We start from the raw sequence: 25,225 nt of genomic DNA, 5'->3' as shown, positions 1-25,225 counted from the left end.
GGTCAAGGACTACATGTCAGATGGCGTAGCTGTGTTGAACAATCCATCTGCACCCTTCAACTATTGGGTATCGAAGCTAGACACCTGGCACAAACTGGCAATGTACGCAATAGAGGTGCTGGCTTGCCTGGCAGCCAGCGTTATGTCGGAACGCTGTTTCAGTGCTGCCGGAGGCATCGTCACAGATCGGCGGCGTATCCGCCTCTCCACAGAAAATGCAGACCGTCTGACTCAAATTAAAATGAATCAATCCTGGATTGGAAACGACTACGCAACACTCCCGGACCCCAACCAAGTAACATGAACAATGAACATCTGTGATGGGTTAGCGTTTCCGGTCCCTGTTTATTGAACCTCTCATCTGTATTACATTTATGACTGCATGGCGACAAAATGCAAATTGCTATCCGCACGCTTCTTGTCCTCATGCAAGGCCTGGGTTGTTGTGTCTCAAAGCGTGGCCTTCTCCTCCTGCGCCACCCTCCTCCTGTTCCATCACATGTGCTGCTGCTGGGTTAGCGTTACCGGTCCCTTTTCCTGGAACCTCTTATATGTATTACATTTATGACTGCATGCCGACAAAAAGCATGTTACCTGTGCAAAGAAAACAGACATTTCCCGCATTTAAAAGACAGTTTTCCCTTTGAAACTTTAAAATCGATTTTCTCAAAAACTATAAGCTCTTTTTGCTAAATTTTTTTTCCTCTTGTACCCACTCCCAAGGTGCACATACCCTGTAAATTTGGGGTATGTAGCATGTAAGGAGGCTTTACAAAGCACAAAAGTTTGGGTCCCCATTGACTTCCATTATGTTCGGAGTTCGGGTCGAACACCCGAACATCGCGGCCATGTTCGGCCTGTTCAGCCCGAACCCGAACATCTAGATGTTCGCCCAACACTAGTTACAACACACTCAGGCAGGGAAACAATTGAAATCAGAGCTTTCTCCTTCTTTCACACACTTCATGTCAGTCAGCCCCAAGAGCCAGGCAACTGCAAGACCTCTGACCTCCTCTGACCTGGTGTAAAGATTGCAGACTTCTGACTGAGCAATTGTACCTGGCCGCAGACAGCCTACTGAGAGCTATGGTGTTAATTAGTAGAGGGAAGAGAGATCACAGGCACAGAGGATGGGGGTGACAGAGCAGAGGAGCTGTACTGTAGTGAATTGTGGAGGGAAGAATGTAGAACGGCAGCAGACAGACACACACAGCACGGACCTTTCTTCTTACCACTCAGTTGCTTTAATCCGTGTCCAGGAGGTAGCTAAGCAGAAGTTTGTGAGGAGGGTGGAGGGAGAGCTGAAGAGACATGCTGTTAAGTCCGTGCAGCTGCTGCTGGCTTGTGCCGAGATGCTGCTGTCTGCTCCCTCTCTATTCCGGTTACTTCCTGTATTAAGAAGCCCGCTGCCCTGCCTGCACACACATGCACAGATTTCAGGGTACCGGCACAGCACATGGCTGTAAATGGACAGGCGACATCTGGCATGTGGGGAATGTTGTGGAAGGCTCCCCACCCGCAGCAGTGCAGCACCCTTTGCATTTTCCCGCCCTAGTACCGAGCTTTGGGGGCCTGCCTAGAAATCCGGACACTGACTCTCTGTAGGCTGAGGTGGAGGCTGAGCGTCTGTTTACCATGGCAATGGCGACGCTCAGCCTCAGAACCCGAACAGCGCTGCAGCAGGTCGGGCAGGAAGGTAGGTAAAAGAGCCGGATGACAAGCGCACATGCTGCTGGTGGGACTCCCTAGCAGCAGCAGCAGCAGGCATGAAAAAGTTAACGTAAGGATGTTGATGGGGTCCTTTAGGCCCTGGATGGGGCCCTAAGCTGGTGCTTGTTGTGCCTGGTGGATGATCCGGCCCTGGGTGTGCACCTTCCCTAACTGAGCACTGCGAATGTAGCCTAAGGGCCTATATGGGCCTATATGTCTTATGTATCTTTTTTTGTAATGCTATGCGGAAATTGATTTATGCATTTATTGCAAGTGGCAAAACACTGCTCTCCCTGGCTCTGCCCCCCCCCCACCACCTACATACAGAATGCAAAATAGAGTAACTAACCCCTCCCTCCTCTCCTGTATAAATCTGCATGTCGTAGAATCTCCTGTGATTAGCTGCTTGGCCTTGTAGTCCATTCTGCATTTCTCACCAAAGTTTTGCACTGTTGCTGCCACTCGCTTTTGCCGACACTCGTTCTGCAAAAATACGACCGTGTGGTGAATCCTCCTTATTTGTCAATTGCCCGTCGTGTGCATGTTAAGTGTTTCTGAGGCCATGTTCACAGAGGCTGTTGGGTTTCCTGTGACAGCGGTAACCCAATTCAACAGATCGGGACAGCGGTGCAGCATGGTATGCTCGCTTTGCATTGGCTACAATGAGAGTATACTGTAGAGTTGATGTAAAGTATGCTTTACATAGGCACTTGCCTACAGGCGCCTGATACGGGAAATGTGGCTCACTCCCCTCTCCGAGTGCCTCCCTCCCTCCTTCCCTATGCAGAGCTCCAACCAGAGTGTAAGTGAGATGTTCCTAACCGGGGTCTCTGCATTTCACTGATGAGATCTCCCTTCAGCCTGGGCACCTCTAGCTACTTAATACTGAGTGTACCTCTGGCTACCTAATACTAGGGGGCACCTCTAGCTACTTAATACTGAGTGTACCTCTGGCTACCTAATACTAGGGGGCACCTCTAGCTACTTAATACTGAGGGTACCTCTGGCTACCTAATACTAGGGGGCACCTCTAGCTACTTAATACTGAGTGTACCCCTGGCTACCTAATACTAGGGGGCACCTCTAGCTACCTAATACTGGGGGTACCTCTGGCTACCTAATACCTGGGGGCACCTCTAGCTAGTTAATACTGAGTGTACCTCTGGCTACCTAATACTAGGGGGCACCTCTAGCTACTTAATACTGAGTGTACCTCTGGCTACCTAATACTAGGGGGCACCTCTAGCTAGTTAATACTGAGTGTACCTCTGGCTACCTAATACTAGGGGGCACCTCTAGCTACTAATACTGACTGTACCTCTGGCTACCTAATACTAGGGGGCACCTCTAGCTACCTAATACTGGGGGTACCTCTGGCTACCTAATACTAGGGGGCACCTCTAGCTACCTAATACTGGGGGTACCTCTGGCTACCTAATACTAGGGGGCACCTCTAGCTACTTAATACTAAGTGTACCGTTGGCTACCGAATACTAGGGGGCACCTCTAGCTACTTAATACTGAGTGTACCTTTGGCTACCTAATACTAGGGAGCACCTCTAGCTACTTAATACTGAGTGTACCTCTGGCTACCTAATACTAGGGGGCACCTCTAGCTACCTAATACTGAGTGTACCTCTGGCTACCTAATACTAGGGGGCACCTCTAGCTACTTATTATTGAGGGTACCTCTGGCTACCTAATACCTGGGGGCACCTCTAGCTACTTCATACTGAGTGTACCTCTGGCTACCTAATTCTAGGGGGCACCTCTAGCTACTTATTACTGAGGGTACCTCTGGCTACCTAATACTAGGGGGCACCTCTAGCTACTTACTATTGAGGGTACCTCTGGCTACCTAATACTAGGGGGCACCTCTAGCTACTTAATACTGAGTGTACCTCTGGCTACCTAATACTAGGGGCCACCTCTAGCTACTTAATACTGAGTGTACCTCTGGATACCTAATACTAGGGGGCACCTCTAGCTACTTAATACTGAGTGTACCTCTGGCTACCTAATACTAGGGGGCACCTCTAGCTACTTAATACTGAGTGTACCTCTGGCTACCTAATACTAGGGGGCACCTCTAGCTACTTAATACTGAGTGTACCTCTGGCTACCTAATACTAGGGGGCACCTCTAGCTACTTAATACTGAGTGTACCTCTGGCTACCTAATACTAGGGGGCACCTCTAGCTACTTAATACTGAGTGTACCTCTGGCTACCTAATACTAGGGGGCACCTCTAGCTACTTATTATTGAGGGTACCTCTGGCTACCTAATACCTGGGGGCACCTCTAGCTACTTCATACTGAGTGTACCTCTGGCTACCTAATACTAGGGGGCACCTCTAGCTACTTCATACTGAGTGTACCTCTGACTACCTAATACTAGGGGGCACCTCTAGCTACTTAATACTGAGTGTACCTCTGGCTACCTAATACTAGGGGGCACCTCTAGCTACTTAATACTGAGTGTACCTCTGGCTACCTAATACTAGGGGGCACCTCTAGCTACCTAATACTGGGGGTACCTCTGGCTACCTAATACCTGGGGCACCTCTAGCTAGTTAATACTGAGTGTACCTCTGGCTACCTAATACTAGGGGGCACCTCTAGCTACTTAATACTGAGTGTACCTCTGGCTACCTAATACTAGGGGGCACCTCTAGCTACCTAATACTGGGGGTACCTCTGGCTACCTAATACTAGGGGGCACCTCTAGCTACTTAATACTGAGTGTACCTCTGGCTACCTAATACTAGGGGGCACCTCTAGCTACTTAATACTGAGTGTACCTCTGGCTACCTAATACTAGGGGGCACCTCTAGCTACTTAATACTGAGTGTACCTCTGGCTACCTAATACTAGGGGGCACCTCTAGCTACTTAATACTGAGTGTACCTCTGGCTACCTAATACTAGGGGGGCACCTCTAGCTACTTAATACTGAGTGTACCTCTGGCTACCTAATACTAGGGGGCACCTCTAGCTACTTCATACTGAGTGTACCTCTGGCTACCTAATACTAGGGGGCACCTCTAGCTACTTAATACTGAGTGTACCTCTGGCTACCTAATACTAGGGGGCACCTCTAGCTACTTATTATTGAGGGTACCTCTGGCTACCTAATACCTGGGGGCACCTCTAGCTACTTCATACTGAGTGTACCTCTGGCTACCTAATACTAGGGGGCACCTCTAGCTACTTATTACTGAGGGTACCTCTGGCTACCTAATACTAGGGGGCACCTCTAGCTACTTACTATTGAGGGTACCTCTGGCTACCTAATACTAGGGGGTACCTCTAGCTACTTATTATTGAGGGTACCTCTGGCTACCTAATACTAGGGGGCACCTCTAGCTACTTAATACTGAGTGTACCTCTGGCTACCTAATACTAGGGGGCACCTCTAGCTACTTAATACTGAGTGTACCTCTGGCTACCTAATACTAGGGGGCACCTCTAGCTACTTAATACTGAGTGTACCTCTGGCTACCTAATACTAGGGGCCACCTCTAGCTACTTATTATTGAGGGTACCTCTGGCTACCTAATACTAGGGGGCACCTCTAGCTACTTAATACTGAGTGTACCTCTGGCTACCTAATACTAGGGGGCACCTCTAGCTACTTAATACTGAGTGTACCTCTGGCTACCTAATACTAGGGGGCACCTCTAGCTACCTAATACTGAGTGTACCTCTGGCTACCTAATACTAGGGGGCACCTCTAGCTACTTATTATTGAGGGTACCTCTGGCTACCTAATACCTGGGGGCACCTCTAGCTACTTCATACTGAGTGTACCTCTGACTACCTAATACTAGGGGGCACCTCTAGCTACTTAATACTGAGAGTACCTCTGGCTACCTAATACTAAGGGGAACCTCTAGCTACTTAATACTGAGTGTACCTCTGGCTACCTAATACTAGGGGGCACCTCTCGCTACTTAATACTGAGTGTACCTCTGGCTACCTAATACTAGGGGGCACCTCTAGCTACTTAATACTGAGTGTACCTCTGGCTACCTAATACTAGGGGGCACCTCTAGCTACTTAATACTGAGTGTACCTCTGGCTACCTAATACTGGGGGGCACCTCTAGCTACTTAATACTGAGTGTACCTCTGGCTACCTAATACTAGGGGGCACCTCTAGCTACTTAATACTGAGTGTACCTCTGGCTACCTAATACTAGGGGGCACCTCTAGCTACTTATTATTGAGGGTACCTCTGGCTACCTAATACCTGGGGGCACCTCTAGCTACTTCATACTGAGTGTACCTCTGGCTACCTAATACTAGGGGGCACCTCTAGCTACTTCATACTGAGTGTACCTCTGACTACCTAATACTAGGGGGCACCTCTAGCTACTTAATACTGAGTGTACCTCTGGCTACCTAATACTAGGGGGCACCTCTAGCTACTTAATACTGAGTGTACCTCTGGCTACCTAATACTAGGGGGCACCTCTAGCTACCTAATACTGGGGGTACCTCTGGCTACCTAATACCTGGGGGCACCTCTAGCTAGTTAATACTGAGTGTACCTCTGGCTACCTAATACTAGGGGGCACCTCTAGCTACTTAATACTGAGTGTACCTCTGGCTACCTAATACTAGGGGGCACCTCTAGCTACCTAATACTGGGGGTACCTCTGGCTACCTAATACTAGGGGGCACCTCTAGCTACTTAATACTGAGTGTACCTCTGGCTACCTAATACTAGGGGGCACCTCTAGCTACTTAATACTGAGTGTACCTCTGGCTACCTAATACTAGGGGGCACCTCTAGCTACTTCATACTGAGTGTACCTCTGGCTACCTAATACTAGGGGGCACCTCTAGCTACTTAATACTGAGTGTACCTCTGGCTACCTAATACTAGGGGGCACCTCTAGCTACTTATTATTGAGGGTACCTCTGGCTACCTAATACCTGGGGGCACCTCTAGCTACTTCATACTGAGTGTACCTCTGGCTACCTAATACTAGGGGGCACCTCTAGCTACTTACTATTGAGGGTACCTCTGGCTACCTAATACTAGGGGGTACCTCTAGCTACTTATTATTGAGGGTACCTCTGGCTACCTAATACTAGGGGGCACCTCTAGCTACTTAATACTGAGTGTACCTCTGGCTACCTAATACTAGGGGGCACCTCTAGCTACTTAATACTGAGTGTACCTCTGGCTACCTAATACTAGGGGGCACCTCTAGCTACTTAATACTGAGTGTACCTCTGGCTACCTAATACTAGGGGCCACCTCTAGCTACTTATTATTGAGGGTACCTCTGGCTACCTAATACTAGGGGCCACCTCTAGCTACTTAATACTGAGTGTACCTCTGGCTACCTAATACTAGGGGCCACCTCTAGCTACTTATTATTGAGGGTACCTCTGGCTACCTAATACTAGGTGGCACCTCTAGCTACTTAATACTGAGTGTACCTCTGGCTACCTAATACTAGGGGGCACCTCTAGCTACTTAATACTGAGTGTACCTCTGGCTACCTAATACTAGGGGGCACCTCTAGCTACTTATTATTGAGGGTACCTCTTGCTACCTAATACCTGGGGGCACCTCTAGCTACTTCATACTGAGTGTACCTCTGACTACCTAATACTAGGGGGCACCTCTAGCTACTTAATACTGAGTGTACCTCTGGCTACCTAATACTAAGGGGAACCTCTAGCTACTTAATACTGAGTGTACCTCTGGCTACCTAATACTAGGGGGCACCTCTAGCTACTTATTATTGAGGGTACCTCTGGCTACCTAATACCTGGGGGCACCTCTAGCTACTTCATACTGAGTGTACCTCTGGCTACCTAATACTAGGGGGCACCTCTAGCTACTTATTACTGAGGGTACCTCTGGCTACCTAATACTAGGGGGCACCTCTAGCTACTTACTATTGAGGGTACCTCTGGCTACCTAATACTAGGGGGTACCTCTAGCTACTTATTATTGAGGGTACCTCTGGCTACCTAATACTAGGGGGCACCTCTAGCTACTTAATACTGAGTGTACCTCTGGCTACCTAATACTAGGGGGCACCTCTAGCTACTTAATACTGAGTGTACATCTGGCTACCTAATACTAGGGGGCACCTCTAGCTACTTAATACTGAGTGTACCTCTGGCTACCTAATACTAGGGGCCACCTCTAGCTACTTATTATTGAGGGTACCTCTGGCTACCTAATACTAGGTGGCACCTCTAGCTACTTAATACTGAGTGTACCTCTGGCTACCTAATACTAGGGGGCACCTCTAGCTACTTAATACTGAGTGTACCTCTGGCTACCTAATACTAGGGGGCACCTCTAGCTACTTATTATTGAGGGTACCTCTTGCTACCTAATACCTGGGGGCACCTCTAGCTACTTCATACTGAGTGTACCTCTGACTACCTAATACTAGGGGGCACCTCTAGCTACTTAATACTGAGTGTACCTCTGGCTACCTAATACTAAGGGGAACCTCTAGCTACTTAATACTGAGTGTACCTCTGGCTACCTAATACTAGGGGGCACCTCTCGCTACTTAATACTGAGTGTACCTCTGGCTACCTAATACTAGGGGGCACCTCTAGCTACTTAATACTGAGTGTACCTCTGGCTACCTAATACTAGGGGGCACCTCTAGCTACTTAATACTGAGTGTACCTCTGGCTACCTAATACTAGGGGGCACCTCTAGCTACTTATTATTGAGGGTACCTCTGGCTACCTAATACCTGGGGGCACCTCTAGCTACTTCATACTGAGTGTACCTCTGACTACCTAATACTAGGGGGCACCTCTAGCTACTTAATACTGAGTGTACCTCTGGCTACCTAATACTAGGGGGCACCTCTAGCTACCTAATACTGGGGGTACCTCTGGCTACCTAATACCTGGGGGCACCTCTAGCTAGTTAATACTGAGTGTACCTCTGGCTACCTAATACTAGGGGGCACCTCTAGCTACTTAATACTGAGTGTACCTCTGGCTACCTAATACTAGGGGGCACCTCTAGCTACCTAATACTGGGGGTACCTCTGGCTACCTAATACTAGGGGGCACCTCTAGCTACTTAATACTGAGTGTACCTCTGGCTACCTAATACTAGGGGGCACCTCTAGCTACTTATTATTGAGGGTACCTCTGGCTACCTAATACCTGGGGGCACCTCTAGCTACTTATTATTGAGGGTACCTCTGGCTACCTAATACCTGGGGGCACCTCTAGCTACTTCATACTGAGTGTACCTCTGGCTACCTAATACTAGGGGGCACCTCTAGCTACTTCATACTGAGTGTACCTCTGACTACCTAATACTAGGGGGCACCTCTAGCTACTTAATACTGAGTGTACCTCTGGCTACCTAATACTAAGGGGAACCTCTAGCTACTTAATACTGAGTGTACCTCTGGTGACCTAATACTAGGGGGCACCTCTAGCTACTTAATACTGAGTGTACCTCTGGCTACCTAATACTAGGGGGCACCTCTAGCTACTTAATACTGAGGGTACCTCTGGCTACCTAATACTAGGGGGCACCTCTAGCTAGTTAATACTGACTGTACCTCTGACTACCTAATACTAGGGGGCACCTCTAGCTACTTATTATTGAGGGTACCTCTGTCTACCTAATACTAGGGGGCACCTCTAGCTACTTATTACTGAGGGTACCTCTGCTTACCCAATATTGCAATGTTATACTAAAGGGCGCCTGTAGCTACCGATGATGGGCATGGGAAGTGACAGCTGTCAGCACACTTGCAGAGAGGTCCAGCAGGGGTTTGTAGGCCCATGGAGGGTGAAGTCTAAGCTACCAGGACATCTGTACCTATAGGCCCCTGCAATGTAAATCTTGGCCTGAGTGCAATGCATGCAGTGTGTTACCATACCACAACTTGTTACACCGCAACGCACCCACCGCACTGTGGTCTTTGCATAGGTGGTGCATTGCAGTGTGGTAAGCCACATTACAACATGTCTAGAACAATGCAATACATCACTGTGTCTGTGAACATGGCCTGATCGATGCTGATTTCCTTAGACAGGCTATGTGTACTTGCCATAAACCATGCTGCAGTCAGGGTGCTACATGCAATACATATCATTTTGGAACCGACGTTCAGCAGAGCTACACTAGTGACGCTTGTTTAACCCTCCTGGCGGTTTGCTAAAAAATCGCCAGGGGGCAGCAAATCTTTTTTTTTTTTATTTATTTTTTTTTTCATGTAGCGAGACAAAGTCTCGCTACATGATAGCCGCTGCTCAGCGGCATCCCCCCAGCCCCTCCGATCGCCTCCGGCGATCGGCGATCAGGAGATCCCATTCAAAGAATGGGATCTCCTGGAGGGCTTCCCCCGTCGCCATGGCGACGGGGCGGGATGACGTCACCGATGTCAACGACGTCGTGACGTCATAGGGGATTCCGATCCACCCCATAGAGCTGCCTGGCACTGATTGGCCAGGCAGCGCACGGGGTCTGGGGGGGGGGCGGCTGCGGCGCGACGGATAGCGGCGGATCGGCGGGTAGCGGCGGCGATCGGGCACTGCACGCAGCTAGCAAAGTGTTAGCTGCGTGCAGCAAAAAAAAAATTATGCAAATCGGCCCAGCGGGGCCTGAGCGGTGCCTTCCGGCGGCATAGCCCGAGCTCAGCTCGGGCTTACCGCCAGGAAGGTTAAAAAACAAAAGATGAAAACCTGACAGTATTTTGCCAGATAACATTGATGTGAGCAGAGATGTGACAGAAGTGACAAGTCTGCAGCTGTGAGCAGCCCCCTCCCTTCTCCTCACACAGATCCTGAGGAATAATCTTCATCATTTTACTCACACGTTCAGCGGAGTGTCCGGGGAATTCTGACACTGGAAGGCGGCTGGTAGAATCTCTGCACTTTATAAGGATAAATCTTGTGTACGGGGAGCGAAGGGGGGGAATACCCAGAGAAGAGAAGAAACTGATACAGAAGATACCGTATTTTTGAATATGAAATGTTACAGTTTGTTCAAGAGAATAAATTATTGCAGGCTTTTCTAGTTATGTTACCAAGAAAAAAAAAGAAAAATAGACATAAAGCACATTTCAAGTACACAACCCAACAATAAAGTACCAAGCAGGAATCAGTGGAAACGGTTTTGTGGTCTGACAAAAGGAGTTAACCTACCTATGTTGTCACCTCAAGCCACCGCACTGCACGCCACTCTCCATCCTCCTGACACTTCTGGTTATAAAGCTGAACTTCTGGTTATGAAGGTGGAAGTGTCAGGAAGTTAAAGTGTGGTGGCTAGCACAATTTAAGTAAGTTAACCCCTTCTGCCAAGACCACGTTTAGGCAGTTTAGCATTTCATTAAACTGTTCATGCTCATTCATAGTCCCATAGGAAAAAATACCAGCAAAGGAATTAAGGTGTTTGCATGTAGCAGCTGATTCCATTCAAAATAAAATATATTTTACTATAATTAAAATTCCATTGAAACAAATCCCCAGGGGCGTAGCAATAGGGGGTGCAGAGGTAGCGACCGCATCCGGGCCCTTGGGCAAGAGGGGCCCCAAAGGGCCCTTCCTCAACTACAGTATTAGCTATCTATTGGTCCTGTGCTCATAATAACGTCTATAGATACTTTGAATAGTAGTGATCATTAACAGGCTGTTCCCCATCCCCTTCTTGCACCTCTGACACTGCAGATTTTGGTGCGCCATATCAATTGTTTTGTATAGAGTGCTTGGGGGGCCCCAATGTAAAACTTGCATCGGGGCCCACAGCTCCTTAGCTACGCCACTGCAAATCCCCAAAGAAGAAGTGGTATTGCTCAAAATAAAAATGCAAGATGTCTAATCATGTTGTTGTTAATGTTGTGAGAACAAGTACGGTAAACCCCATACATTAAAGACACAAGAAAATATTAGTTGTGATTAAAAAAACAAAAAAACAAAAGAGGGGGGTATTTTTTTAAGGGTTATGCTTGGGGCGTACAAGCAGAAAAGGTTAGGTGTGTGTGTGTGTGTGGGGGGGGGGGGGGGGGGGGGTAGGGTGGTTAAGGGTTAGTTGTTGGGTGGATGATTAAAGTTAGGTGCGGGGGGGCTTTAAGGGTTAGGTTCTGCCGGAACCTGTTAAGGTTAGCCATCAGTAAGGGAGGGTTCTATGTTAGAGTAGTGTTAGGCTAAGTTTTAGTAAAATATTGGTATTATTTACTGAGCTTTATGTCCATAGGCTTTTGCAAAGGACTAGGGGACATGATCTGCGCATGGAGGAAAGAAGTTGTAGCCATTTATTTAGGAAAGGGTTCTTTAGTGAATAAAACGTGGAAAGCATTGCCATAGGAAGTAGTTATGGCAAATTCTATATCTGCGTTTAAAGAGGGCTTAGATGATTTTCTTGAATTGAAAGACATCTATGCCTATAAATACTAGGTAATACCCGGTGGTGTTGATCCAGGGATTTTATCTGATTGCCATCTGGAGTCTGAAAGACATTTTTTCCATTTTGAGGCTAATTGGACCATGCCTTGTAAGGGTTTTTTGCTTTCCTCTGGATCAACAGGGATATGTGAGGGAGCAGGCTGGTGTTGTACCTTCCTCTGGATCAACAGGGATATGTGAGGGAGCAGGCTGGTGTTGTACCTTCCTCTGGATCAGCAGGGATATGTGAGGGAGCAGGCTGGTGTTGTACTTTATTTTCTGGTTAAACTCGATGGACGTATGTCTTTTTTCAACCCAAATAAGTATGTAACTATGTAACTGATATTTTACTATGGTAATTTACACTTTCAAAATATAATAAAAAGTATCTATAATACTAATCACCAAGTTGGCCACTCTGTGTTTTTCTGTAAGTCCTTATGCCCTCCCACCATTGTGAGCTACCGCACCATCCAAACTTTGCACACTTCTTGGACCATATCGGTGTAGGTGTTTTGTTCTTGTTTAAATGATCCCACCCTCCATGCCCCTGGGATGGACCACTGAAGCCCCCACTTTTCCCATAGATTTTCATTGGAAAATGTTAAATAGCTGCCACTAATCCAGGTCCTAAGGTTAACTCACCAAATGTGGGTCACATATTCATGGGCTTAACCTGAAAATGTTGGTTACATTTTGTAGATTAAAAAAAACTGGGTTGGAGCCCAAAAAAAGCTAGTCAGATTTCACCCGTTGATTTCAATGGGAAAATGTAAAATGCTGACATTCTCATAGCATTAAAGCCAGACTCCCCAAACTTGGCACAGTCGGTCACTGTGTGATTGGGGTTAAAATTCAGGAAGAGTAGAGCTATTCCTAGACTGTTATTGGTAGGGTGCTCAAACTGACATAGCCCCTTCCCCAAAGCATTTGTTATTAGCCCGATATAGCCAGGATTGCTAAGCCAACCCGTGTGGGGCTCTGCCCTAGTAGCTTATACCAGCCCACATGGTCTATGATATGGGGGGCTCGGTAAAGCCCCCCACCTCTTCTGCAAAGACCTGCCCATATCATACACAACAGAGTCATCCACACTTCTATGCATTACATGTGGAGGTATCTACCTCCATGCATGTGGGAATAGGGGTAAGGAAGGATTTATGGGGGTATCTTCTAGCCCCCTTTTTATAAGAAGAATCCCAGATGTCTAACTTTTACCATTTTAATAGTTAAAGTTTTTTGTTTTTTTTTGAGTGCCTATACAGCATTAAAGATAGGATAAAGTGAGGGATACACTATAGTTTGACCAGGTCATGACTGGACAGAAATGGACGTTTAACTCTTTCAGGCAGAGTAAAAATAAAAACCCCTCAGCCTAGTATTTGTGTGCTAGGCACTGTACATACACATGTCTATCTATGTCACATGTCACCTCAGTATTCCTTTAAAGCTAGACAAGACAAGACACAGAACATTTATATCACGCTTTTCTCCTGGTGGAATCAAAGCGACAGAGCCGAGGTAGAGCAGAGATTTGAATCCAGGTCTTCTGTGTCAGAGGCAGAGCTCTTAAACATTACTCTATCCAGCCAAGATCCATATCTTATAAAGCTACATAGTTTACTTTTTTTTTGTAACACTGTTTTTTTATTCAATATCAAAAATGAAATCGGTTACAGACAGTAACATGAAGCATAAAATAGAAGTTAGGGTTCTTATGTTACATGGGTCAAACAGTTTTTGGCTTAAAAGAAGGAAAGAGAGTATATTGATGACAAGATCTTCAGTCTAAGGGTTTAGACTCGGACAATTTTCCTATGAGGAGGAGGAAAGGTCATAAGTCCATTCAGATATAGCCAACAGTCAATAAAATTCGGACCCTGTATACCATTAGTGATAGGTAAAAGAAACAGTATGTAATGAATAGCGGAGATGCCGCCGTGCGGTCTAGTGGCGGGGTGGCTATCTCCGTGTTCAGACCGGCGGTTTCCGCGCAGCAACATGTGTTTAGTTTGCCTGGGCCTTCTGGTGCACACAGATGGAGAGCTACGTGCGCGCGCTAGAAGACAGGACCTTTATGCCAGCAGGAGAGGTATCAGCTGATCGGGACGATCAGCTGATCCCAGCGGGACTCCTGATTGGCTGAGTGGCTTGGGCAGCTCTGCGAAAGCTGTGAGTATATATAGAACTTGCTTGTCAGTTGCTGGTTGTCTGCCGTTGCAAATACTAATGTGTGAGCACTCAGACCTCAGTCAGATCCTACAGTGTGTTAGAACCAGTTGGAACTGGGAATTCACACTTAGCCAGATTCCGCTCTTGAAGTTTACTGTGTTATACTTTAGATCAGTTCCAGGGTGTTGAGACCAAGGACCTCACACCCAAGCAGTGGCGTATCTAGGCAAGACAGCGCCCATGGCAAATACTAAAATTGCACCCCCCAGCCCCCCCCCCCCCCCCCCCACACACACACACACACACACACACCTACAATCAACAGCATCCTGTCTAACCTTTTTGGACAGGGTAACCCCATCATGAAATAAATGAGGCTATCCTTCTGATCCACTGCCTCTAATACTTTAAGGCAGGGAACATACTTGACTGTTTTCATATGCGTTTTCTGCACAGAAAAACTGAAAACTCATGTTAATCAAGGGGCTAGTTCACACTTAATGTGTTTTTCTTGCACAGAAAAAAAACTGACATTCTGCATGATAATTCTGCACATTTTGTCAGTTTTCTGTATCAATTACATTAGCGGTTGTGAAAAAAAGCACAAGTTTTTCTGCATAGAAACACACTTGGTGTGCAGAAAATGTATGCAGAAAAAGCTGAGTTGAAAACTGAAAAACAAGTGTGATCCCTGCCATAGACCCTAGTATGCAGATCAAATGTCTATGACACATCTGAAAAGATTAGCTGCATGCATGTTTCAGGTGTGGGATTTAGACCCTAGTGACCAGAAGGATCAGCAGGATTTCCATGCAACTGGTATTGTTTAAAAGGAAATAAATATGGCAGCCACCACTCTCATATGAATGAAAGCAATGGAACATTTGCAGTGACAATTATAACATAATAAAAGTCTGACAACCTATTAAATATCAGTAGTACTGAGCTAGAAATATAATGCATTCTAACAACTGAGGTACACTGTACAAGAGAGAGGGTGTTAAATCTGGCCACAGTGATGCCAGCAGGCAGCGTAATGGTTAAAGTGCAGAGAGTGTCATAAATAAAAGTAAGTAAACAGCACTCTGAGATAAGGCTGAGGAATGTGTGAATGACAGAGCTGAATGGATGTGAAATCTTGTAACCTCCAGACCAGAAGCTTCTGCTGCTATCTCCGGGGACTGAGACATGATCTCTTATTAGGGAGTGAGGGAAAACTTCGGTGTTCACCTCTCAATAGCTTGTAATGTAAATATATATGACAAAGGCTGAGAAGGGCAGGCTGCTGGGTGATTGTTATTCCCTTAGACTCAGGAATGCTGTCAGCAGCTCTGTGCCCCCCTGATGATTGAAGAGGGAGGTCGCCTGGGGCACGTGTCATATCTGCATCCCTCCAGATACGCGTCTGCACCCAAGTATAGGATTACTGTGTCATTACTGTGTTATACTTTAGACCAGTTCCGGGGTGTTGAGACCAAGGACCTCACACCTGAGTATAGGATTACTGTGTCATTACTGTGTTATACTTTTGACCAGTTCCCAGGTGTTGAGACCAAGGACCTCACACCCTAGCATAGGATACTGTGTTATACTTTAGACTAGTTTCCAGGTGTCAAGACCAAGGACCTCACACCTCAGACTAGGATTGTGCTTATTGATATTTGTTATGACCTCTGGCTCTGTTGACCTCTCTCTTGCTTTCTGATTCGGTACCTCTGCCCATCTGTCTACCAGTTGCCAACCTTGCCTGTACCCGGTTACCGAATCAGTCTTCTGTCTCTGTACCTTATCTGCTTGTCTGGCTTATTCTGGCTGTCACTCATCCCTCGAGTGATCAGTCTGACTGTACAACTCGTGACACTAACCCTCCAGGTGTCAATTAGCTGCAAGGGCTTCCTGCTCCTCAGGAAGTCCTTCCTGCAGTTCAGTCAGGGGCCTCTTCCCCATAGGAGTCCACTGGCTGCAGTATAGTCTGATTCCCAATCCATCAGGGAATCCTTGGCTGCAGTACAGTCTGTCTCTCCTCCACTTCAGGAGGTCAGCTTGAGTACAGCCAGTGGCCACCTGCACCTCAGGGGTCCACTGGCTGCAGTAGAGTCTGTATCTCCCGCTCCTCGGGAGGTAACCTTTCTTACTGTTGCACCAAACACTTTACCACATTAGGTGTCCTGTGGTTAGCTATACTGGTATTATTGGTGATTCTGCAGATCACGCATAATCAAGGTATAACGTCTGCATTATTGGTGATACTGCAGATCACCAATAATCAGAAATCCTCTGTGTGCTGAAACCAATCGTTACAGAACGGCAGACCCAAAAAACAATATGGATGCACTCCACAGCCGAATTGATGGACTAACCACCTCGGTGGAGAATTTCATCAGGGTGTTGGATGGCCAACAGACCCAGATCACCGCTTTGTCTTGGTCCATACAAGTCCTCCAAACGGCTGTGAATGCAGTGCGATCCCCTCCAGTTATAGACTTGCGAATGTCTGTACCCGAAAATTTTTCTGGGCATAGATCTGACTTTCAGAACTTTAAAAATCAAGTATTGTCTTATTTTGAGTTAAGACCTAATTTGTTGGGAACTGAGAATCACATTTATAAAGACCAGGGGATTCGGGGATTCAGGGGATTATCAAACATGGGCATATAGCCTCCATGCAGGGCATGATGCTTTGTCATCAGTTCAGGAATTCTTTAAGGCTATGGCCATAATATATGATGATCCGGACATTGCTTCCACCGCTGAGCAGAAGCTTAAAACTTTGCGTCAGGGTAAAGATCCGGTAGAAGTTTACGCAGCTGAGTTCAGGAAGTGGGCTGTGTCAGCTAGGTGGGGGACATTTGCACTGTTAGACTGCTTTTTATCAGGTTTATCAGATGCAGTTTCTGATTTGATGTTGGGACATCCTGAACCTAAATCCATTGATGAGGCAATCTCTTTAGCAGTACGGGTCGATCGCCATTTACGCTATCAAAAACAGACCCAGGGTAAGAATACTGTAAGATATGTCTCCTACGCCTCTCCTCCACCTGGGTCGCCTCCGCCTGAGCCAATGCAAACTGGACATTCAAGATTGACACAGGTGGAAAAGAATCGCAGGAAAACAGAAAAGATCTGTTTGTACTGTGCAGAGGAGGGTCATAAGGTACAGAATTGTCCTAAAAAGTCAGGAAACGCTGCCGCCTAGGTGTAGTCAGAGGTAATACCCTAGGCGCGCAGTCATTACCTCTAAACGATAATCGTCTGCTCCTTCCCTGTTCTGTCACTTGGGAGGGTCAGACTGTTCCCACTGAAGCTTTTATAGACTCTGGTTCAGCGGCTACCTTTATAGATTATGAGTTTGCAAAAAATTTGGGGATTCCCTTGCTCCCGTTAGACCAACAGCTTTTGGTCACTGCAGTAGATGACTCTCCTCTGCAAAGTAGACAACCCCTTTCTCGGACCCCTGAGTTGGTGTGTAATGTTGGGGTGCTACACAAAGAGTTTACAATTTCTGGTCCTGCGTATGACAACCTCCCCCATTATTCTTGGCATGCCATGGTTACAACTTCACTCCCCTCAGATGACTGGGCTTCAGGTCAGTTAAAGAGCTGGTCTACCCACTGTCATCATCACTGTTTAGCGAAAGTAACCGTAGGAAACACCAAGATTCAGGTTAAAGGTGTGCCAACTCAGTACGCAGAATTTGCTGATGTGTTCTGTCCTAAATCGGCAGATAAACTTCCCCCTAACCGTACCTTTGATTGTCCCATTGATTTAAGATCTGGTTGTATGCCTCCAAGGGGTCACCTCTATAATCTATCTGGACCTGAGAAAGTAGCAATGCAGGAGTACATCAAAGAGAACTTGGCCAAGGGTTTCATCCATCCCTCTCATTCTCCAGCAGGAGCAGGATTCTTTTTTGTAAAAAAAAAAAGATGGAGGCCTTCGTCCCTGCATTGATTATCGAGGCTTGAACAAAATACAGTGAAAAATCGTTATCCGTTGCCCCTGATTGACGATTTGTTCACTCAGGTTACCAATGCCAAGATTTTCTCTAAACTGGATTTAAGGGGCGCATACAACCTAGTTCGAATTAGAGATGGTGACGAATGGAAGACGGCCTTCAACACACCCGACGGGCACTACGAATATCTGGTGATGCCCTTCGGGTTGTGTAACGCTCCTGCCGTCTTCCAGGAGTTAATTAATGAGGTATTCAGAGAGGTGTTGGGGAAGTTCGTCTTAGTATATCTGGATGACATACCGATCTTCTCTTCCAATCTGTTGGAACATCGAAAACATGTCAAGTTTGTGTTAAAGAAATTAAGACAGAATTCACTTTATGCTAAACTGGAAAAATGCCTCTTCGAGGTAACCTCCGTTGCCTTCTTGGGGTACATTATCTCTACGTCTGGCCTCTCCATGGATCCAGGGAAAGTCTCTGCTCTTTTGGAGTGACCTCAGCCTGTGGGATTGAAGGCACTCCAAAGATTTTTGGGCTTTGCCAACTACTACAGGAGATTTATCAAGGGGTACTCCTCAGTGGTCTCACCTCTCACCAGTCTCACCAAGAAGGGTGCTGATACTTACCACTGGTCAGCAGAGGCACATTCTGCTTTCTCTACTCTGAAAAAAACTGTTTTGTACTGCACCCATTTTAAGACATGTGGAGGTCATCTTCCCCTTTATTGTGGAGGTCGATGCCTCGGAGGTTGGGGTGGGGGCTGTATTGTCTCAGCGCTCTGGTTTGCAGGGCAAACTTCACCCATGCGCTTTCTTTTCCCGTAGATTTTCACCCGCAGAGAAAAACTACGATATTGGCAACCGAGACCTTTTGGCTATTAAATTAACTTTTAAAGAGTGGCGACATTGGCTAGAAGGGGCAGAGCATACTATCACAGTTTATACAGATCATAAAAACCTGGAGTACATAGAGGGCGCCAAGAGACTTAGTCCTCATCAGGCCCGGTAGTCTTTGTTCTTTTCAAGATTCAGATTTGTTATAACGTATACCCCAGGTAGCAAAAACATCAAAGCTGACGCCTTGTCCAGGTGTTTCGAGCCCGAGACAGTACAGCCCTCAGCCCCTGAGACCATTCTACCTCAGAGGATAGTCCTGGCAGCTACTGAGACCTGGAAAGATTGGACAGTCACTCTGAGTCCTTACCAACAGGATGTTCCAGAGGGGAAGCCCAAGGGGGTGATGTTTGTACCACTACCTTTTCGTTTTACATCTGTTTCATTCCCATAAGAATGCAGGTCATCCCAGGGCCACCAGAACTCAGGATTTGTTGGCCAGATGAGCTTGGTGGCCTACATTAGCAACAGATTGTAAGGAGTTTGTGAGGGAATGTGCAGTATGTGCTAGAAGTAAGCCCTCTCGCCAGGCACCTGTGGGTACTTTACAATCCTTACCAGTGCCAAGTGAGCCATGGACTCATCTGTCCATGGATTTTGTAGGAGAACTCCCCAGGTCTGAGGGCAAAACAGTCATTTGGGTGGTAGTGGATAGATTCAGTAAGATGGCCCATTTTGTTCCATTAAAAGGACTCTCCTCGGCCCAGGAGTTGGCTGATCTCTTCATCCAGCACGTTTTCCGGCTGCATGGCATTCCGGAGAATGTGGTGTCAGATCGGGGAGTCCAATTTGTATCATAGTTTTGGAAAGCCTTTTGCCATCAGCTGGATATTGACCTGGCATTTTCATCAGGCTACCACCCACAGACCAATGGCCAGACCGAGAGAGTTAACCAGTCCCTGGAGCAATTCCTCAGATGTTATGTCGCAGATGCTCAGTCCGATTGGGTAAAATTTTTACCATTTGCGGAATTTGCGCACAACAATCTGAAGAGTTCCTCTTCAGGATTTTCCCCATTTCAGGTAGTTTTGGGAAGATCACCCAAGTTTGCCCCGTTGCCTGTGGCGTCTACACCATTCCCAGCCTTGGAGGATTGGCAGAGAGCATTGAGGGAGATTTGGGGAATGGTTAAGAGGAACTTGGGGAAAGCTTTCCAGACCCAGAAGAAACAGGCAGATAAAAGGCGGTCTGTAGAATGGAAGTTTTCTCCGGGAGACATGGTATGGGTATCCACTCGGCATTTGGCTTTGAAGCAACCGTCACCCAAACTGGGATCTAGATTCATAAGACCATTACCAGTGACCAGAAAGATTAATAATGTCACTTATGCGATTGATCTCCCAGCCAGTATGAGAGGTGTGAGATCAATCCATGTGTCTCTGTTGAAGCCGGCAGTGCACGTGGATTCCTCCCCCCCCCCCCCGCCCCTGTGATGGTTGATGACCTACCTGAATATGAGATCGAAAAGATTCTGGACTCTCGCTTAGTGCAAAATTCTGTGCAGTATCTGGTCCACTGGAAAGGATATGGTGTGGAGGAAAGAACTTGGGTGCCGGATTGTCGCATGCATGCGGAAGAATTAAAGAAAGAATTTCATGACTCACATCCTGGGAAGCCGGGTGGGAAGTGTCCTGAGTCCACTCCTCAGGGGGGGTACTGTAATGAATAGCGGAGATGCCGCCACGCAGTCTAGTGGCGGGGCGGCTATCTCCGCGTTCAGGCTGGCGGTTTCCGCGCAGCAACATGTGTCTAGTTTGCCTGGGCCTTCTAGTGCACACAGATGGAGAGCTACGCGCGCGCGCACCAGAAGACAGGACCTTTATGCCAGCAGGAGAGGTATCAGCTGATCGGGACGATCAGCTGATCCCAGCGGGACTCCTGATTTGCTGAGTGACTTGGGCGGCGCTGTAACATATGCTTTAATCATAATAAACCATTAATTATATAATAATAAGAAAGGATGAAAGTGTTTTAAAGACCTAAGGTAAGGTCTATATCAGTACCCTATTTTCCGGACCATAAGATGCACTTTTTCTCCCTCAAAAGTGGGGGGGAAAAGCATGTGTGTCTTATGGTCTGAATGTAACAATTGGGACCAGCACCAGGGACCTACACACATACAGCGGTCAGACACGCTAACCCCTGCCGCCCACCGCACCAATGCGCCAGTGTATCACTCACTTTAATGGTAATCTCCAGGTGGCCTCTGCATCCATATTCATCTATTCATCCTTCAGATGCCAGCAAATCTTGTGGGGGGCGCTGTCAACCATGGCCGCTGCAGCGGCACGACATGCTGACCCCTGCCGTCACTCTTCCTCCTGGCCTGGTCCGCGTACAGCAGTGTCTATGTGGGCATTCCAGTAAGCCTGCTCCGCCAAAGGGCTGCCTCGCTCTTCCTCAAATGTCCATTTTGACTCGCTGCCAGTCATGGTCAGACACGCTGACCTATAAGCCGCCCACCACACCAGCGTGATCGCTCACTGTTCCTCCCGGCTTTTGCCTCCATTTGTCCCTATCAGACGCCGCCAGCCAATCAGTAGGGGGCCGATGGTCTTGAGGGCGGGAGCAGGCTCTGCCATTCTGGCCAATCACTGCACTCGCTGAGATCAGCGAGTGCATTGATTGACAGCACCCCTACAAGATTTGCTGGCATCTGAAGGATGAATATGGACGTGGAGGCCACCTGGAGATTACCATTAAAGTGAGTGACACACTGGCACATAGTTGTGGCGAGTGATTGGCCGGCAGGCATCTGAAGGGGGCCATGGGAGATGCAGCAAAAGGCCACAGGACAGAATATCCACAGGACAGAGAGGGGGACACAGGACAGAAAAAGGGGGACACAGGACGAAAGCAGGAAGGACATGGGGCCACAGGAAGGACATGGAAGGACTGAGGAGGACAAGGAGGGACACAAAAGGCACAAGAGGTACAAAGGAGACATAATAATTTGGGGGAATTGGGGTAAAAGGTCTATAAGACGCCCCTGTGCCATAGACACAGATTTTTGTCCACAAAACCTAGGTGCGTCTTATGGTCCGGAGCGTCTTATGGTCTGAAAAATACGGGTAGGTCTCATTAGTAGGGAAAAGTATAGAAAAGAGAGTAGAGAAGATCTGGATCGAAAATCGAGATGAGAGGGGTCACAATGCTCAGAATCCTAGCATGGATAATAGAGAAAATGTATTATCTAAAAATTAGAAAGGGCAAGAATCCTGAAACACTTATACAAAAGCCCAGACATTTGCTTTAATAGTATCTGGGTGTCTTGACAGTTCTAGAGTATCTGAGATACTTCATGCTCAGGTCAGTTAAAATGAGAGGTTGGGAGGATCAGGGATATAATCGGAGATATATTGAGACCAAGGATCCCAAGTCTTTTGGAAATTATGTTCTGTATTTCTCAAAGAGGCTGTCATTTGTTCCATAGAATTAGTCCATTTTATTTTATTGATTATCTCAGAAGTAGTAGGAAGAGCTATCAATTTCCATGCTGAGGCTATAGATAACCTGGTAGCTTTCAGACTATGGGCGATTAAGCGCTTTGTGGGAGAATTAATCCCCTTAATCGGCTTGCCTAGCAACATAATCAATGGATCTAGAGGAATCGAGACACCCGTTATTAATAAGATCATTGTCTGAACTTCTGTCCACATAGGTAGTAAGAGAGGACAATAACAGAATAAATGTTCCAGAGATCCTTTATGGCCACAGCCTCTCCAGCAAGTGTCTGGAATGTTAGGGCATATTTTGGAGAGTACCTATGGTGTTAAATACCATCAAAAGATTATTTTATAAATATTTTCCTTGATTTGGGTGCACATAGAGGAGTGTTTGGCATTTTCCCAGGTTTCTTCCCAATACTTATATTCATAGAGAGAGCAGAGTTCCATTTCATCATATATGGATGGGATGGTATTAATGTACTGGATTTAGTATGAAGAAGGGAATAAATCTGAGAATTAAGTCCTTTTTGGTGGCCTCTGTGGGCACATATTTGTTCAAATGTGGTACGTGAAGATAAAGATGTGGTCTTGTCTGTATAACTATGTAGAAAGTGAGAGATTTGATTATATTCCATGAGGATTTGTCGGGTGAAGTTATTTTTTTCTTTTAAGGCTGATCTGGTGATAAGTTTACCTGTGGAAAAGTCAGTCCAATGGCTTAAGTTGAAATAACCGAGGGAATACCAGCGAGACATAAAGGCACTAGAGGTTCCCAGCAGGAAAGCAGGATTTCCTAGTATAGGATATAATGGAGAAAGGTGTGTTCTCAAGCCTGAGGAGTTTGCGATGGATTTCCAGAGGCGGAGAGTAAATTATATGGTTGGTAATACGTGGGGATTGGCTAATTTCTGAGGCGTTTTTGCCCATAGCAGGGAGGCTAGAGATATTGGGTAGACGTCCTTAGCTTCTATTAATCGCCATTTCGTAAATAGCGTCATGTCAGACAACTCTGTTAGTTGTCGAAGATGAGCAGCTTGGTAATATAGTTTTAGATGGGGGAAACCTAACCCTCCTTGTTCTCTGGGTGACAAGAGAACAGATCTCAGGACTCTGGGACGTTTGTGATTCCAGACAAATTTAAAAAATTCAGATTGCAGTTTAGAGAGTTGAGATGCAGGAACTTGAATTAGAAGGGTCTCAAATAAGTAAAGCAAGCGGGATAGGATAATAATTTTTAAAGAGTATATTCTGCCTATCCATGAGATTATTATTATTATTATTATTATTATTATTTTTTTTTATTTATATAGCGCCAACATCTTCCGTAGCGCTGTACATAGTACAAACAAATAATGGGAAACAAATATACATAAGAAATACAAGACACTGTACAGTCATGACATTGAATATAATAAATACAGATACATACATAGTTGATATGTAGTTGGTACATGTACATATGTTAAAATTACAGCAGTATGAGAAACACTAGGAGGAGGTCCCTGCCCTTGCGAGCTTACAATCTAGAGGGTAGTGGGGAGGAAACAAAGGGGAAGGAAACACCAGGATTAGTGGGTGAGCCAGTGTGCCTTCAGTGCTGCCTATAGCAAATTATAGGCTTTTCTGAACAGGTGTGTTTTCAGAGTACGTTTGAAGGTTTCCAGACTCGTGGCATGACGAACCGGCTGAGGGAGAGAGTTCCAAAGGAGAGGGACCGCCCGTGAGAAGTCTTGGATGCGAGAGTGAGAGGAGGTGACTAGGCTGGAGGACAAAAGGGTCTCCTGTGAGGAACGGAGGGTCCGAGTGGGGAGGTATCTGGAGATTAAAGAGGAAATGTATGGAGGCGACAGCTTGTGTAGAGCTTTGTATGCAAGTGTGAGAAGTTTAAACTGGATCCTTTGGGCAACTGGTAACCAGTGGAGGGATTGGCAGAGAGGGGCTGCCTCAGAGGATCTAGAAGAGAGGTGGATGAGACGGGCCGCAGAGTTTAGTAGGGATTGGAGAGGTGCCAGTCTGCTTTTTGGTAGACCACAGAGTAGGGTGTTGCAGTAGTCAAGACGGGAGATGATTAGGGCATGCACAAGCATTTTAGTTGCTTCTTGTGAAAGGAAGGGACGGATTCTGGAAATGTTTTTGAGATGGAAGTAGCAGGAGGTAGTTAAAGTGTTAATATGTGGTTTAAAGGAGAGCTCAGAGTCCAGAGTTACCCCTAGGCAACGAGCTTTGGGGGTTGATGCTATTGGGGTGTTCTCTACATTGATTGTGACAATGGGAGGTGGAACAGAGAGTGAAGGTGGAAATATCACAATCTCCGTTTTGCTCATATTGAGTTTAAGGAAGCGGGATGACATAAATGTAGATACAGCGGATAGACATTTGGGGACTTTTGATAGTAGTGTGGAGAGGTCTGGGGCAGAACAATACATTTGGGTGTCATCAGCATAGAGGTGGTATTGAAACCCAAAAGAGCTTATTATCTGTCCCAGGCCATGGGTGTAAATGGAAAAGAGGAGGGGTCCAAGGACGGACCCTTGTCACTGGCGAACTTAGGGGGCTATTCCGGGTGTCTGGAACCTCCCCCCTGCACTGAGCTGTGTATTCAGCCAGGGAAGCCCGCATAATATAAACAGCCTCATTCTCCCTCCCT

Source organism: Hyperolius riggenbachi, chromosome 4 (assembly GCF_040937935.1).
Source record: "Hyperolius riggenbachi isolate aHypRig1 chromosome 4, aHypRig1.pri, whole genome shotgun sequence".
Lineage (NCBI taxonomy): Eukaryota > Metazoa > Chordata > Amphibia > Anura > Hyperoliidae > Hyperolius > Hyperolius riggenbachi.
This window is presented reverse-complemented; position numbering follows the sequence as displayed.